Source organism: Oryctolagus cuniculus, chromosome 18 (assembly GCF_964237555.1).
Source record: "Oryctolagus cuniculus chromosome 18, mOryCun1.1, whole genome shotgun sequence".
NCBI lineage: Eukaryota > Metazoa > Chordata > Mammalia > Lagomorpha > Leporidae > Oryctolagus > Oryctolagus cuniculus.
In genome coordinates, this window is record NC_091449.1 from 40,793,737 (window position 1) to 40,812,059 (window position 18,323).

General features: G+C 43.0%; 2 protein-coding genes across 10 annotated transcripts in view; one reads left to right on the forward strand and one right to left on the reverse strand.

Annotated features, from left to right (window-relative positions):
• The window catches only part of PSME3IP1 (proteasome activator subunit 3 interacting protein 1), a 31,782-nt gene extending 21,309 nt beyond the window's left edge, over positions 1–10,473 (reverse strand). The window contains exons 1-2 of one of the 5 annotated variants that reach the window (XM_051846804.2): positions 10,202–10,473; positions 10,015–10,091 (exon numbers count right to left, since the gene is read on the reverse strand). The gene's annotated coding sequence lies outside the window, so the exon portion shown is untranslated. Of the gene's footprint in view, positions 1–3,879; positions 3,976–8,626; positions 8,742–10,014 lie in introns of those variants that run through there. The other 4 variants (XM_051846805.2, XM_070061957.1, XM_051846806.2 and 1 more) reach the window with 4 other exon arrangements.
• The window catches only part of RSPRY1 (ring finger and SPRY domain containing 1), a 49,997-nt gene continuing 42,087 nt past the window's right edge, over positions 10,414–18,323 (forward strand). Inside the window, exon 1 of one of the 5 annotated variants that reach the window (XM_008257327.4) lies at positions 10,414–10,628. The gene's annotated coding sequence lies outside the window, so the exon portion shown is untranslated. Of the gene's footprint in view, positions 10,713–18,323 lie in introns of all 5 variants that reach the window. The other 4 variants (XM_070061956.1, XM_070061955.1, XM_051846799.2 and 1 more) reach the window with 4 other exon arrangements.

The window sequence follows — 18,323 nt, forward strand, 5'->3', positions numbered from 1 at the left end:
TTTCAGCTTTTTTCCTACATCAAAGTCCAACTCTAAGAATGTTCTTGCAATATTTTTACTTAGCAAACACAGATACTGCAACTAAAAAAAAAGCACAAACATTCAGAAAAAGAGAAATTGTCTCAGCCCGAATCCTACTTACTGTTGTTGAGGTTTAAGTCAATGTAACAACAATGAGAATTTTTAACACTTCTGACTTAGCATCACTCCAGGTCTCCAGCCAGAGGCTTATTACAAAAGCAGAACTATGCAGTCTCTGTGAGCATGCCAAAAATTCCTCAAGTTCTACATAACAACCTCTTAAGAAACAACAGCCAGCAATTTCTTAAATGTCCCTGGAAGAGAAAATGAACTACGTAGAGCTCTAACAGATTGGAGAGACATATTAGACTCTCAGCGTCTCCCTTTCTTACCCTCTATCAGTCATAACTCTCTTTTCTCATGAGTTCATTTAGCGTGCTAGCATTGCAGGTACTGGTTTTACTCATTATGCCATGATGCTCGTCCCAAGAGCTTCTAATTTTAATCAGAAACAAAATTTTTATAGCATTTATGGATCACTTTTAGAAAAAGACAAATATATAGGACTCCAAGAAAATTATACATTTTTTCTCATCAATCTTTTCTACTAACTGTTAGAATTCACCTTTTATGCAAATAGATTATCTGTGCTATTAGCATCTCACATACAGGGACAAAACAAGGAATCATAGTTGTCAAATGAAAATAAACAAAAGTGCATTTAAAAAGAAATTAAAAGGGCTTTAGAATTTGACAAAGAAACTCATTCTCATTAGTTATCAATGGGTTGATTTCCTGAAAAGAGTCACAAGCTCAAAACATTGAAAAGTCTCCTTCTCAAAGCAAATGTCACGTCCCTGCCATTCCCTTGATCCCAAAATAAATAAGCCAGTCTACATGGCTACCCATAGCGGTGAATATCAGTGCATTCAAGAGAGACAAGAGGGGCCAGTGTGATGGTGAAACGGAGAAAGTCGCCAGCTGCAATACCACATCCCATATGGGCACAGGTTTGAGACCTGGCTGTTCCACTTCCCATCTACCTTCTTGCTAATGCACCTAAGTAGCAAATGATAGCCCAAGTCCTTGGGCCCTTGTGCTCATGTGGGAGACCCAGGTGGAGTTCCAGGCTTCTAGTTTCAGCCTGGCCCAGCCCCAGCCATTACGACCATTTGAGGGGTGAACCAGCAAATGGAAGATTTCTCTCTCTCTTTCAAATAAATAAATAAATCTTAGAGAGAGAGAGACCGACCAGATTAGAACAGACTGCTTTATCCACCTCTTTCCTAAATTTTCATTTTCTTCTATAGGTCCTCATCCCACAGAATTTCAGCACATGTTGTTCCCTCTTTGCCTCCAATGCCATCAGTGCTGTCTGGTCACTTATTCAGTCATCTTTTTATATTAGCAAAGGTTAAAGAACAGAAAAAGTTGAAAAACAAGTGGCCATATTCCCAAGTATTCTAGATAATATTCAGAACATTTCTTTCTCAGAAATATTCAGGTCTTTTCAGGATTCAAAACTTCACTGTCAATTAGAAAGCTTTACCTTAGATACCTTTCAGCATACTCTAATCTAACTGAGCCAGTATAAAACAAGTACCTTCTGTTGTAGCTTCCTTGTCAAAGAGAGAGTGCAGGTAGTGATAAAGCCAACAGAGAGCTTGGTTCAAACCCTGGTTCCACCGCTTACCAGTTATATGACATCAGACAAGTCAGTTAACTCCTCTGAGCCTTGGTTACTGTGGGGAGCAACTCGGACTAGACTAAGTTACTGGAATTAAGACTTATTCTATGCATCTGCTCTCCCACAATATGGCGCTGGGAGAGAAGAAAACAGCTTCTACACAGCTGCCTCCAGTTCAGCCAATAAACTGTAGGACTTGCTCCTGATTGGAGGAGAGCAGCGTACTCGGCGTGTGGGCAGCCGAGTTGGGATTGGCAGAGGAGGACTATAAAGGAGGAGAGAGACGGCATGCACCGGGAACATCTAAGGGGAACATCTAAGGGAACACCTGTGCAGCCCCCAAGAGAGCCGGCCGGTGGTGTGCCGCTCCCCTGCGGAAGTGGGGAAAGTGGCCAGGGGGAACCGCCCTTCCACGGAGGTGGAAGGGACAGTAGCCAACCCGGGAAGAACCAGCAGCAAACCCGGGGAGGGCCGAGCAGACGAAAGAACAGCGAAGGGTTTAGTGTCGTTCCTCCACGAAGAGGGGGAGCGACATAATGGTGCCGTGACTCGGATATGAAGCCTAGGCAGGGTTCAGTGTTGCTCCTCCACGAAGAGGGGGAGCGACAGTTACCTCACTCAGTTTCTATTTACCAATGAGGATCAAAATTGTTCTGCGCAGCATAAAGCTTTTGTGAAGACAAAACAACATAATTCACATAAAGCACTTACTACAGTGTTTGGCACAGCTTTAAAATGCTTTGCAAGGTTTGCTATTACTACAACAAACTGCTAAGCTCTGGACAGGCTACAGGAGGGAGAGAAATACTGTCTGCACTCCAGGAGTGGAGGAGGAATAAATCAGTGACATAAATAACTATGACATTTTAAAAGGAAAAGGGATCACATCAAACTGTGAGAAATTAGGAAACACACACACATACACATATTTAATTTTAACAAACATAATTACCATGGCAGGCGTTTAGCTTAAGACACCAGTTAAGACACCCACATCTCATATCAGAGCTGGGTTTGACACTGGACTCCAGCTCCTAACTCCAGCTTCCTGCTAACATAGACCCTGGGAGACAGTAGTGATGGCTCAAGTAATTGGGTTGCTGGCATCCATTTGGATGACCCAGATTGAGCTCCAGGCTTTGGCATGACCTAGCCCCAGCTGTTTTGAGCATCTGGGGAGTAAACAAATGGATGGGCGCATTCTTTCTCTGTCCCTCTCTATGTGTATCTCTCTGCCTCAAGAATAAATTTTAAAAATTAAAAAGAAAAAACTTAAAAGGCTTTAAAAAAAGATAATTACCAAGTTATAATACATAATTTGATAACCCTACATTTTCCCTTTAGTGCACTATTTTACAGTTGTTCAATTTGAAGGAAATAAATGTAGCATCATGCTCAACTCTGCATCCAGCACTACACCAGATTCCATGGGTATTACAAAAATAAACTTTAATACTTAGTACTGCTACACAAGTTACACCAGAGAAGAGTGCAGACAATAAATTAGCAAAACGAATAGTAAAGTAGGAGGTCAAACTGAAGGGCACGGATATGGAGCAATCCAGTTTCCAGGCTAGAACCTTGACAAGCACCTAGACCTCTTTTTTCTGCACTCCTTAACATAACCAAGTAATCAAGTTCTGTTGTTCCAAGCCATAGTAATCTCTTTTTAATCTATCCTTTTTTCCAATTTATTTCTAGGAAAGGGTCCCTTTTTTTCTAACCCCTTCTTTTAAGGGCCTCATCCCATTCTTCTGTTTCTATTTTATTCTCCTTTCAATCCATATCATTTTCATCCAATTTAAAATGTTTCAAAGACTCCTTACTGTCCCTAAGGTAGGTTTCTAACCTCACTACTACTGACATTTCCAGTCAGGTAATTCTTTAATGCAGGCTGTCCTGTGCACTGAGGGATGTTTAGCAGCATTCCTGGCCTCTACTTACTAGATGCCAGTAGCAACCACCCTCCCACACCAGTTCTGAAAATCAAAAATCTCTCCAGGCATTGCCATAAATTCTCTATGGAGCAAAATCGCCCCTGGGTTCATTCAGCATGACTTGCTCTAGGGTAAAGTTCCTTTTCCATAGCATGACCCTGTCTCATTTCTCCCATCCTTCTCACTTCACTCTCAATAATCTCTCCATGCACACTTGAGAGCGTACTGACCTACCTGGTCACAGTTCTCTACGCATGGCTTTGACCAAGCTGTTCCCTGTGTCAAGGATGTCCTTGCTTCATTTTTACCCCATGCAAATTCCTGTTCCATCTGTCCAAATTCAGATTGAAGATCACTCCTTTGTTAAAATTCCCAAGTCCTTCTAGAGAAGTTAGTACTTTTTCTTTGTGTTCTCGCTAGAGCCATCCATAACTCTGAGTACTATAGCAGTATCCGTTACACCTTTCCACCTACCACTGTTCCAACAGCTCTTTGTATCTTCAGTGATTATTAGCATAGTGTCTGCATCCATTAGGTATATAATAAATGCTTACTGAATAGACCAATCATGAGAAGGAGTTGAAGACAAGCAGGAAGGAATGCCCTCACATGTACACTCCTATGTATTGTCCAATAAGCTTTAGACAATGGTGCCATTAAACAAGTTTTACTGAAGCTCCAATGTCCCATAGACAATTCTACTCAAACACTACATGACTTGTGCCATTGGAATAAAAAGGCTAAACATGAAATACTCTTACTATGTTACATAACCTATGACATCTTTCCAGAATAACTCTCCCTACTTCCCTTTAATTTTAACAGATTAAAAATGCTCACTTATTCTGAGAAATAAATATTTGCTGCACAATGTATTATTCTTTGACCAACATTTACTGGTTGTTTATTCTACAAGAAAAAGGTGATAAATACCTACAACTTACTGACCTCCTTCTAGAAGTAACAAGAGGGTTAGAAAATTAGTTTAAGTTGACTTCTAATTACTACTGCCTAGCTAAATTTTCTCATGTCTCTTGTTCTTCCCTTGTTTGCTAATTAAAAACAAAAGACAGGCAAACAGGCCAGGACTATGGGGATCTAACAACAATCACGTAGAGATGCAGAGATACACAGATGCAGATAAATAGACTGGGAATGTTTATTTGGTCCTCACTGTGTTCCATTTAAAAAGAATAAGTGCTGTCAACTTCACTCACATTGCTTCTTTTCAAAGTGACTCAAGTTTAATTATCAAAGTGAATGTTACATTATCTTTAAAAGGATTATTTCAGCCCTTCAAATAGGAGGGTCATGGAAAACCAAAACCATATCACACATCACTCTGTCCAAACCTGAAATCTTAAAACTGGCACAAATCAAAAAACCATGGTTTTCCAATTTGCTTGACATCCAAGAAAACAAAGTTCTTATATGTCAAGCCAAAGTAATGGTTAAACATTGTGCTGCTGTGTTTATATTGGAGACTCTGGTATTTAATTTCCAGGTTGGCTGGATGCAATAGGCTCAGTGTCTTATATATTACACTACACAAGTTTAAATTATAAAACTAACATTGAGCCCCTTCCCCCACCCCAATAATTGCTATCCCTGACTTGAAAAATTACTTCATTTAGCTAGTGCCATGATGCAACTTAATGGGATCTGGTTTCCTATGGAATTGAATTTTGTGATGGCAGACTACTTAAGTATTTACATCACTGGCCACCATACCCCACTAATTCTAAAATTAGATAGATTATCCATGCAAAAATACACCAGGGAGAATCAGATTTCTATGTTATGGTGTCCTAAGGATTTACTTAGGGTAGCAAAAACAACAGGGCAATCCATTTTCGTTTGTCAGTAAATACAGTTTACTGCTTTTCAATGCTTTTCCCTGATATTAAATCACACTGAACTTCAAAACGTAGGGCAGCAGCTAAGAAGAATCTGCCATCTGGCTAACTGAACTATATTCCAAATAAAGACTGCTTTCTGGCCACAAGGCACTTCCACCAAGATGTAGCGATTTAGATCAAGTCAGCTTTTCCTATATTATAAAACTTGTCCAGAGAATGACAATTATTAAGAGTGTTCTTTGACTTGACAAAATAATCTTCTAACACTAAACTTATTTAATAAATTCCAATAGCAAAGACTAAAAATCTAAAAATGAGACTACATAAGCAATTTAACCCATATTTAAAATGTTTATTATAAGCAGATTGTAGTAACCTAGGCATCTAAGAAATATATGCAATAAGTTAAATCTGGAGCTGGTATTACGGCATAGTTGGTAAAGACACCACCTACAATGCTGGCCTCCGATATGGGTGCCGGTTCAATTCCTGGCTGCTCTACTTCCAATCCAGCGCCCTGCTAATGCACCTGGGAAAGCAGTGGACAATAGCCTAAGTGCTTGGGCCCTTGCACCCTCTTGGGGAACCCAGAAGAAGCTCCTGGCTCCTGGCTTCAGCCTAGCCCAGCCCTAGCCGTCACAGCCATTTGGGGAGTGAACCAGCACATGAAAGATCTCTCTCTCTCTCTCTCTGTCTCCCCACCTCTCTCTGTAACTCTTTCAAATAAATAAATTTTTTTAAAAGTTTCATATATACATATATATATGTATTGATCTTTCCATAGCACAAGAGCATTCTCACTATACGTGTATTTACTCTGAATTTATCTATTCACACTGAAAAACACAGAACTATTTTAAATATTGGTTCCCTTAGCTGATCTTCAGTTCCCCAGTTCACACGTGCCTCTCAGAACATAAAAATTTCACTCACTATGTATGATTAATACTAGTCATATTTTCTACATATTGTAACATATTGTAACTTCCTAAATACAGGCTAACTGCTTCATCTGGGGCTCCTAGGAAGAAAAACAGTAGTTTGTTCCAAAGCTAGAGGAAAACCTTGCCATGTTACAATTTTTTAGTGCTGGTATTTCTATATCCAACATGGTGCCTCCCTGAGAGATTTTCAAACACTACTTTGCCATCTGGGCTGGCTTTAGAACCTAGCCCACACACTAAATCATACTCCATCTCCCCTATCCCATTCTATCCTTATGTGACGCCACTGTTACGCTTAAAAAAAAAAAAAAAAAAAAGATTTTGCATTACACTAACCACAGAAAGCCAACTCAGCTTTTTTTCCCCCCTAAAATAAATCTTTCCAGAAGACCTATTGTGTGCAAGTCACAGTGCTAGACACCAAACAGGCTCTCTTTAGCAAGAGATAAAATTGGCATAAAAGCAATTTGAAGAAAAGTAGACTGAGCTAATACCAATCAGAGGAGTAGAAGCTATACATTAGTTCAGAAAAGACTTGAATAAAACAGGGAAGCTTAATGTTGACAAGGGCTATGGCACTAATCGTGAAAAGTGGTGGAGGTTTTAAGTATATGAAAAAATCATTTTTAACTTAAGAGTTCTGGAAATCACAAATTTCACATTCTAAAATCAGAATGAAGGGGAAGGAATTCATGTCTAGAAACAGTGGATTGGGTCATGGAAACCAATCCTCTACTTCTTTGTTAAGCCACCTGGAATTAAAAAAAAAAAGGTAAACAAATAGAAAAGCAAAAGGTTAGTATAAGAATTTGGACAAATTAGAGGAAGTAAGAACCAGAAATATTCAAAGTGAATTTTTTTTTTTTTTTGACAGGCAGCGTGGACAGTGAGAGAGAGAAAAAGGTCAAAGTGAATTTCATCCAGGATTTCTGTGACCAGAAAGGTACAATTTTGGTGCAATAGAAACAAAAGTCAAAGCCCAGAGTCCACTCAAGGTATGAAGTGTGATAACCACTTCTTTCTCCATCTTAAACTTGCCCCAAAGGACTACACCCTTAGGGTTAAGGTGAACTGGGGGGCAAAACGGCAGGAATAACGGACAACAGAAATAGATCCGATGGAAATTCAGACAGCAGAATTAAGCAAACATTATACAGCAACTATGCTTACCATGTTTAAAGAAACAGAAATCAAGCCTCAAAATTAACAGCTCAGAATACAAAACTGTAAAACAGTGACAAACAAATAGAACTTCAGGAACTAAAAAGTACAGTACCTGCATTTAAGATTTCAGAGGATGAATTTAACAAACAAACTGAAGTGAGATAATTTATGAAGAAATTATTCAATTAGCCATAAAAAAGAAAGGAACTGAAGGGCATTATGTTAAGTGAAATAAAGCAGGCACAGAAAGACAAACACTGCAGGCTTTCACTCTTATGTGGGAGCTAAAATGTTGGTCTCAAAGAAGCAGAGAATAGTATAAGGGTTAGCAGATCCTTGGGATGCTGCGGGGTGTAAATGAAGGGTATGGGTGACAAGCACAGGGGTGCAGGTGACAGGAAGAGTAGCGTCTAATGTTCTATAGTACAGCAGAATAACTACTGTTTCAGAACAACTACAGAGGGGATTTTCCAAGTTCCCAACACAAAGAAATGATAAATATTTGAGGTGAATTCTCCAATTGCCCTCATCTGACTCTTACATATTTTAAACATGTTTTGATAACACTATATCCCACAAATATGTACATTTGTGTAAGTTAAACATTTTTAAAGAAATTATCCAGAATATTTACGAGAAAATAGAGAGTGAGAGGCACAGTGAACAGAGTGAAAAGTCTGTTAAATCAGTAGAGACAACATGGCAGGAGCAATATATGAAAACGAAATGGCTAATGAAAGACACTAATCCACAGATTCAAGAAGCCCAATACCAAAGAATTTGAACAGAAACAAATCATAGTTGGATCCATCATGGTGAAGATGCGCAAAATCAAAAACAAAGACCATCTTAAAAACGCACTCTATTAGAGTGAAACAGCTGTTTAAGAATGAAGACAATGCAGGTTAAAAAACTTATTAATAGGTGAAACCGCTGAAGTGAGCAGCCAGAGAGGCATAACTGCACTAAGACTGAGCCTATGGCTGAACCATGTACCTAAATTATTTTATTTACCAGTTATGCAGTTTTCAGTATCTGAAGCAGCAGGCTGACTTTCTTGGAACGCGACTGATAACCAGGCCAGTGGTCCTGACAGAGGTCTACCTTTCTAGAACCACGAAGAATCTCCCTTGGGTAAAGGCAGGAAGCCTTCAGCTGGGAAAGATAATCAGGCAGCCTGTACTTTCAGAACCCCTATCAGAGAGATACACGAGCTGCCTTTATCTCAGCTCAATTCCTTGTATCAAAAAAGAGCCCACACAGATTCATTTCAAGGATTTTAGAAGCAGTGTCCTCCGCGCCATTTTATGGCGTCCCTGTGGACACATCAACTTAAGAGCGGGCCACTCTCATCTCACAACTGGAACCCAAGAGGTCATTCCCAGTGGGGAACCTGCACCGGCTTTGCACCTGATTTCCCGGGTCCCACTCAAGACCTCCTCAGTGAGACCACCTGAGAGTAGGCTCCAGGGATTCTCAATCTTAAGAGGGCCGCAGAAGATCCGGTCTTTGCTACCCTTAAAGAACTGCTGTGGGGCTGGCGCAGCGGCTCAGAGCCAAGCCTGCAGCGCCAGCATCCCACATGGGTAACGGTTAGAGTCCTGGCTGCTCTACTTCCGATCCAGCTCCTACCTAAGGCGCCTGGGAAAGCAGTAGAAGATGGCCCAAGTCCTTGGGCCCCTGCACCCACGTGGGAGACCTGGAAGAAGCTCCTGGCCCCGGCGCTTGGGATCACCTCAGCTCCAGCTGCTGTGGCCATTTGGGGTGTAAACCAGCGGATGGATATCTATCCCCCGACCCCCGCCCCGCGCTGCCTCCCTCTATCTGTACCTTTGTCTTTAAAATAAATTTTTAAAAAACTGATGTGAACGGATGGGTCTCCCCTCTTCCCCTGTGCGAACTAACATTCACCAAGGGCCACCGAGTCTCAAACAAGACGCTCCTTCTCACGGTCTTTACTCCTCTAAGTTGTCTACACAGCAGGCTTCTACTGGAAGCAAATGCACTTAGCACAGTAGCCAGTACACGCTATCTCCCATCCTGCGGGTGAGGTCCGGGGTTCAACCGCCGCCAACCGGGAACATCTCCCGAGGAGCCTGGAGTCGCTCCGAGGCCTCTGGCACACAGCCGGCCCGGGAGGGCCCTCCTAGCAGTCAAGTGAACTAAGCCGACAAACAGGCCCGAGGGTCGAGGAACCTCCCCTCACCACCCAGATGCCTTTCGGCGGGCTCCCTCGGGAGCTGGACCCCGCGAACTCTCAGCCTTGGCTACTTCACGACGCTGGGCGAGTGCGTGGGCTGAGAACAGGCCTGGCTCTAACCCTAACATCAGCCGCAGCAGCTCCCCACGTCCTCAGAGAAGACCAGGTTCCGCCGCCTGGCCAGCTCTCAGGCCACACTCACCTACTAGAGCGCGGGAGGCAAGACTCCCTCACCTCGGCGGTGCCCACCCTAAACTGCCGCCGCAAAGGCCGCTCGCTCTTTAAAAAAGAGAGAGAGAGAGAGAAGAGTGAGAAGAAAAAAGAAAAAGGAAAAAAACAGCCTTTGCTTTTGTATTTCTTTTGACCCTTCGGGGCTTCCTGTTCCTCACCGCCACAACAAAGTTCCACCCCGCTTCCGGCGGCGTAACCCAATCCACGGCTCTCTTCCTCCCCAAGATCCCGATGGGAATCCGAGGCCCCGACAGCAAAATGGAGAGGCTTGATTGGCCCATTCACTGTTCAGCAAGGCGATTGGCCAGCTCACGCCTCGGGGGTGGGCCCGGCTGTGGTATCACGTGACACGGCTCTTGAAAGATGATTGGCTGTCAGGGAGAGGGATTGCCACCGAGGAAGGGGCGTTTCCTAGGGGACTGAGGGAGGGCCGGGGCGGTACGAAGCGGGGGTGGGCCCTGCGCGTAATGGCAGCGCCGTGGCCTCGCGTCCATCTTTACCGCTCTCTCGGACCTGTCACAAAGGAGTCGTGCCGCTGCCGCTGCCGCTGCCTCTTCACTCTGGTGGGCCTGGAAGCTAGAGAAAGTCAGTGCCACAGTCCAGCTGCGCTGCTCTGGGAAGCCCGGTGGGAACGCGGGGCGGGAGGAAGTCCGAGGACTGGGAACGTCTGTGAGGAAGGGGAACGGTGGCTCGATCCTGGGGCGGGGAGACCTGAGTGGGGTCGGAATAGACTCCTGGAAGAGCTCCAGGAGAGGGTGGCGCTGGGCAGAGCCTTCACCAGGGCCCGCGCTGAGGGCACCTGAGGAGGTTCCTGGAAGAGGGTGTTCCCCGTTTTTTGGGGGGGGGTTGTATTGACTGGTGGAGGTTCTCGGAGGTTACCCTCCTCCTGAGGTGGCTGTGGGCAGCGGGGCCCAGGTGAGGGGCAGGTATATCCTGCGGAGGCTCCTGCTGCTGGGGGCGCTCCTCAGGGGCTCCGGGGCAGAGGGGGTAGATAGGACGGTTTGGGAGGGTTTCGTTTTGTGGAGTTCTCGGTTGGGGTGGCATGGGTGGGAGGCAGACCTGCCGTGGGGAGATTTACAAACGCCTTGGGGTCGAGGGACACCGCAGAGAGAGGGGGCGAGGAGGTGGGAACCAGAGCTAGCGGATTCTCAGACTCCGGAGGCCCAAGCTAACAACTGGGTAAGGATCTTGGGGAGAGGGGATTTCCGGGCGGTCCTGGGGAAAAGCCCACCCCATTGATAGGCAAGCCCGAATGGAGAGTTGTGAGAAGGAAGCGGGACTGGCGAGGGTTCTTTCCTGTCTCTCTGGAGCCCGGCCAGATGTCCCAGACACAGGACTCAGCTGCTTCTCTGGGGATGAGATGGGGGCGAGCCCATCCCCGCGACACCCGCCGCGTGACTCCAGATTCGGCATTTGTCTACCAGCTGCCTCGGTTTCCCCGCCTTGGAGGGGGCGGAGGTCGGTCCTGTCTGGTTTAGCTGTCCGAGGTGGCTCTCCCCGGAGTGTTGCACTTTGAACTTGTAAGGGTTGGAAGCGTCTGTTGCTGACTGAATGGAGTCCTGCAGTCTCGCAGGCCCCTCGCGTCCCGTCTGATTGTCCTTAGTGGAGTGACTCAACCTCCTCGTCTCCTCTGTGAAGTAGCCAAGGCAGTGTGTGCACGAGAGTGCCTTACCAAACTGCAAGCTGTGGGAAAGTCAGGCGACCCACCCGGGTTGCTGTTGAGGACTGAAAGTGAAGGCATTTTCTCAGCTGTGCAGTGGTGTGTAGATGTGAAAGACTGGCCTTCCCCAACTTGTTGATCGCCTATGGAGTGCTGGGAGCCATATGCTGTTGTACTGGAAGCTTCAACGTTCACAGCTCCTTAGGCCACATTATAATCTAAAGCCACGGTTTCAAACCTTGCCCAGTTTTCGCTCCTAGAGTTTTAATTTACTTTGAACTTCTGATGTTGCTGGGTAGGAGTTAACACTATAATATAATCTTTTCCTTCAGAAGTTTTTCCCTGACAGCTGCAATTTTCCTCCCAAGTAATTTGATCTCAATGTTGTAAAGCGTCTCTTTTGCTCTGGGTGTGGGTGTGGGTGTGTATGGGGATTATGAATGGGGGATTCTGGAGCCATATATGCACGTACACATGGGGCCTTCAGGAAGTTTGTGGAAATATGGAATTGAGGAGGCTGATGTTACGGCATAGCAGGTCAGCTCACATGGGTGCTGTTTCAAGTCCTGGCTGCCCCACTTCCTATCCAGCTCCCTGCTAATACACCTGGAAAAGCAGCAAAAGATGGCCAAAGTGCTTGGGCCCCTGCACCGTGTAGGAGATCCGAATGAAGTTCCAGGCTCCTGGCGTAGGCCTGGCTCAGCCCTGGCTCTTGTGACCATTTGGGGAGTGAACCAACAGATGGAAGATGATCTCTCTCTAACTCCAACTTTGAAAGAAATAAATCTTTAAAGAAAAAAATTGGAATTGGGAAATAAGCTTATTTTGGTGCAAAACATTGTGAAATCCATAAATATGAAGGATTTTCAAGGTATTCATAGAAAAATGCATATTATTAAAAAACTGCATGGACTTCACAATGTTTTGCATCAAAGCTAGCTTCTTTTAAGCTTATTTTTGATGAACTTTTTAAAGTAGTCTCACGGGCATGTATTAATATATCTGTATTCACAAGCCTTGGCATATCTACCAGTGAGTATCATGCCTTCTTGGTTGTGATTTGCAGACGAGACTGCCATCTTTTTCTCTCCATGAATATTTTTGCCTTGCTATGGTAGCCCTAGACTATAGATTATGAGGCACATTGGAGATTGCTTTCAAATTTCTTTTCCATAATAGTTCTTTATTTTTCATCTTATGTAGAGTTTGCATTTCTTAGGATGACTTCTTGTTTGTAGCTCCCTCTGTAAAATACTTGTATCTATATGTGACGTTTCAGTAATGTTTGGCTAGTGGCATTTGTTAAGACTGTTTCCCAAATATTGGGTAATTTATTTGTAATTTTTGAAGTAATATTTTTGCTTTGTTTTTAAAGAAGATCTGGATTTCCTGTTTTTCTAATTTATATTCTGTGGATCTTTTAAAAAATCACCATGGTGATTTTATGAACTTTGATTTCCCAGGATACATGGTGTTCTGTCCTACAGCTTAATATCTTTCTATGTCCTATGTTTTGCCATTTTCACAACTCTCTCATTATTTCTGTTCTCAATGATATTTGTAAGTTACTGATTTGTAGGAAGTATTCCAGTTTAGTCTATGTGGACTTTTTCTGCTTTGCGAGCAAGATAACTTTTCATTTAGCAAGTATCAAGGGGAAACAAAAGGATTATATAGAGTATTGTGTTGGACTGTAGTGAACAGGGGAAAAACAACTGCTCTGTAGTATGCTTTGGCAAGAGTTTAGCAACAACCAAAAAAAAACTTACGTCTTCCTGAAGTGCGTTTACAATAGACTACTTCAACTCATGAGCTTAATTCATTCTGTCAAGAATTGTATAAATTTTCCCTGATAATGAATTTGATATAATGATGTAGGAAACCTACTTTGTATCCTTTACATATTTTTAAAGGCTTATTTATTTACTTGAAAGGCAGACTGAGTAATAGAGAGAGAGAGAGAAAGATCTTCCATCTGCTGGTTCACTACCCAAATGGCTGCAGCAATGGGGCTGTGCCAGGTCAGAGTCGAAGCCAGGAGCCTGGAACTCCATCCGGGCCTCCCGGGTGGGTGCAAGGGCCAAAGCACCTAAGCCATCTGCCACTGCTTTCTCCGGCATATTAGCAGGGAGCCAAATGGAAAGTGGAGCAGCTGGAACTTGAACCTGTGCCTCTATTAGATGCCACTGATGGCAACTTAAGACACTGTGCCACAATGCTGGCCTCCTTACATTTTTGTTTGTTTTTTAATTTTTGTATCCTTTATAATACAACTTTCTTTGATATTCTAATATTGTTTTGGATAAGCTATTAGAAATTCCTGAGGATGGCTGACACTATTACACTGCAGTATCTCTTTAAAGATTTGTTTATTTAAGAGAGAGGGAGAGAATTCCCATCTGTTGATTCACTTCCAAGGGCCCACAGCAGTCAGGGGCAAGTCTGGGGTTGGAACCAGGAGCCTGGGATACAATCTATGTCTCCCACATAGGTGACAAGAACCCAAAGTACATGAGCCATCACCACTGCTTCCCAGGGACTGTATTAGGGGGAAACTAGAGTTATGAGCCAGAGAGAGGAATCTAACCCAGGCACTCCACTGATAGTCACAGGTATCTTAACTGCTAGGCTTAACACCTACTCCTAAAGTACTTTAAATTGGAAATTTTTGTGCTGGAATCTTTATAAAGTAGGATGTGATAGTCACAGGGTTGAAAAGTAGGTCTAACTATGGAGTACTACTCAGCGATAAAAAGGAATGAAATCCTGTCTTTTGCAACAAAATGGATGCTACTGGAAACCATTATACTTAGTGAAATAAGCCAGTCCCAAAAGGATAAATACCATATGTTTTCCCTGATCTGTGGTAACTAATAGAATACCAAAAATGTAATGTATAGGAGTGACATTGACATTTTAAGATTTGATGAATGTTTACAGCCCTTGTCTCTATTGCTGAGGAACAGTGGTTTTTTTTCTTCTTACTATTTGTTTGAACCCTTTATTTATTTTTTTAACATTTATTTATTTATTTATTTATTTGAAAGAGTTACACAGAGAGAGGAGAGACAGAGACAGAGGGAGGTCTTCCATCAGCTAGTTCACTCCCTAACTGGCCACAACGGCCGGAGCTGTGCCAATCCGAAGCTGGGAGCCAGGAGCTTCTTCTGGGTCTCCCACGTGGGTGCAGGGACCTAAGGACTTGGGGCATCTTCTGCTGCTTTTCCAGGCCATAGCAGAGAGCTGGATTGGAAGTGGAGCAGCCAGGTCTCAAACCAGCATCCATATGGGATGCAGGCACTGCAGGCAGCGGCTTAACCAGCTACGCCACAGTGCCGGCCCCTGAACCCTTTATTTGGTGTAGGGTTAATCCTATGAGTATAAAGTAAACTGAAAGTAAGCCGGCGCCGTGGCTCAATAGGCTAATCCTCCACCTTGCGGCGCCGGCACACCGGGTTCTAGTCCCGGTTGGGGCGCCGGATTCTGTCCCGGTTGCCCCTCTTCCAGGCCAGCTCTCTGCTATGGCCAGGGAGTGCAGTGGAGGATGGCCCAGGTGCTTGGGCCCTGCACCCCATGGGAGACCAGGAAAAGCACCTGGCTCCTGGCTCCTGCCAGGATCAGCGCGGTGCGCCGGCTGCAGCGGCGGCCATTGGAGGGTGAACCAGCGGCAAAGGAAGACCTTTCTCTCTCTGTCTCTCTCTCTCACTGTCCACTCTGCCTGTCAAAAAAAAAAAAAAAAAAAAAAAAAAGTAAACTGAAAGTAGATCACTGTAAAAAAATTGAGAGAGAATAAAAGAGGAAGGAGGAGGAAGGGTGGGAGCACGGGCAGGAGGGAGAGTAGAGTGGGGAGTATCACTGTGTTCCTAAATCTGTTTGTATGAAATACATGGAATTTGTACACCTTAAATAAAATTTTAAAAGTAGGTCCAAGTCAACAAGCCCCACAAATGGGAAATCAGTAATCTATCTAATCAAATAACTCAAAAGAGTTATTTGGAGATAGTAAATAATGGCATAAGCCTCTCTTCAAGCTTTTGGAGGTTTTCAGAACATGTACTATTGAATTTTCCTGGTATTCAAATTCAAAAATTAAAAATTGGAATAGTGAATGCCAAACTGGAGCCAGCCACAATGTTTAGAAGTACAAACGCGTGAATATTTTCCCTTTGCTTTATTCACTAAGTCCTCTTTTGAAATGATTTTCTTGCCAGTCTTGATGGCAAGGAAAAAGATACAAATTTATTGTATTTTGGTCTGAGTCCATTCCAAAGGAGAGTGGCTGCTGTTTAAATCTGTAGAAGCAGTAACTACAGATGAAAGTGCAGCCTAAATCTGGTAGTTACCTTATAAATAACAGTGAGCCCTTAGGAAAATAAAATCTTTGTTTCCGAGCTTTTGAACACTAAGAAGACATTTGAAAGAACTGATGCATTCTTCAAGTCTGTTAAGAAGTGAACACTACATGTAGCTTTCTTACTGTTTGAAATTACAGTTTCCAGGCATAATTTCATGGATTCTATATACCTCAAATAGAAGCTTTGAAATGCCTTACTCAGCAAGTATATTATTACCTCATAGTTTAATGTTTCAGTGTTAGCTCTTCTGCCTCCTGAAGAATTAAGTTTCTGTCTCTGTTCTCTTAATGCAGTGATTCCCAAAATGTAGTTCCTACCCTACTCCTCCTCATGAGAAATGCAGCTCGCTTGCTCACATGGTGTCTTTTTCAGATCTTATTGCTTCATAGTTGATCAGACTTAAATATGCCTAAGGGCTATGTATTAATAACCTATCAATTCAGTTATTAATGGTTCACTAAAACATGGTATTTGTTACCCAAAACTAGAGTGATATGAGAGTACAGTGATCTTTAATTCCTTGTTCTCCCAGAAAGTCTGTCCTGGTAAACTCAGCACCAGTGCAGAGCTGCTCACATGCCATACATCAAACAGGGAATCCTGCAGTGCTCAGAAAGGGTGTTTCATTTGGACTGCATCATCAATAATGTCTCAAAATTATCTTGGCTTCCCATTGTGACTCCTTGTTTGTTTTCATTAGAGTTACTGTATTGCTTCATTCTTATTGATTTAATTTATAGGCTTTTACTGTGAGGACAGGGATATTTGTACCAGCAAAATTTTGGCTTATAATTTAAGACATGAATGAGTTAAATGCCAATTCAAGTTCTCTGTTCTCCTTTTCCTGATACCAATTTATATAGTCACTTAAACATTTGCTCATACAGAGATACTTAAGTGTCCCCAAATTCCTTTTCTGCTGCAAAGTGGGTGGAACAAGAGGCCTCCTTCTAGTGGACTTGGTGCTTTATCTAGAAGCTTTGGGTAGGATACTAAGCATATTGGCTATTGCTGTCCTTTGTCCCTAATCTTGGATCTGTTAGCAGTGTTTACTCAATGTCTGTAATATAAGCAATGAATTTTTTCATCTTTACTCACTGCATGGCATCTAAGCATTGCTTATATGGCTATATTTATTGAATGGCAGTTTCTTGGTTCTTCAGAGTGGCAAATATATTTGGGAACATTTTCTACTTTATTGAGTTCCTGACAGGTCCTAATAGGTATCCAATAGAGCATGCACTTGTTTCTAGACAGTGTTTTTAGACACTATTTTAAGTAGCTATCCATAAGGAAAGCATTGCTACTGGTGCTATTTACATATTTTGTTTGCTTTACTTAATAGCACAGCATTTTCTATAACAGAAAAACCCTCTTCCTTCAGATTTGTGTGTGTTTAAGTAACACAGCTATATGATTTCCTGTTATTTGGTTTCCCAGGGAGAAATTCCCAAATAGTATGGAATAGGACATTTGTTTTTCTGCCCTGTACTGCAGCCGTCATTAGCACTTACCTCAGATCTTCCTTAGTGTTTCCTTTTTGGATCCAAGGCAAATTTTCAATCCTTGAGACTTCAGACAGGGATTATTTACTTTTTCTTTTTTTTCAACTCTTATTTGCTTCTGGAAATTCCTTACTCTATCCCAGGCCTAGATTCTATTTTTAATACATTTTTTTTGAATACTAAAAGGATTTGTCTTTGCTCCTTTGTACTGTTTCGGGTCCGGACCATATTCCGTAACTCTGCCAAAGTCTCATCTGACCACAGACACCACTGCTACTGGGCTAAAAATTTTTCAAAATTTTAGGGAAACTTGTTTGGAAATAAATTTTTTTCCTAACATTTCAACCAGAAAATTCTCTACTTTCCTCTCAAAGATGTACTTTCTTTTTTTTTTTTTTTTTTTAAGATTTTATTTGTTTATTTGAGAAGCAGAGTTAAAGACAGTGAGAGGGAGAAACAGAGAGAAAGGTCTTCTGTCAGTTGGTTCACTCCCCAAATGGCCGCAGCGGCCGGAGTTGCGCTGATCCAAAGCCAGGAGCCAGGAGCTTCTTCTGGGTCTCCCATGCGGGTGCAGGGGCCCAACTTGGGCCATCTTCTGCTTTCCCAGGCCACAGCAGAGAGCTGGATTGGAAGAGGAGCAGCCGGGACTAAAACCAGCACCCATATGGGATGCTGGCACCTCTAGCCAGGGCGTTAACCCGCTGCGCCACAGTGCCAGCCCCAAAGATGTACTTTCTTAAACCAACCTCAGTATATAAGA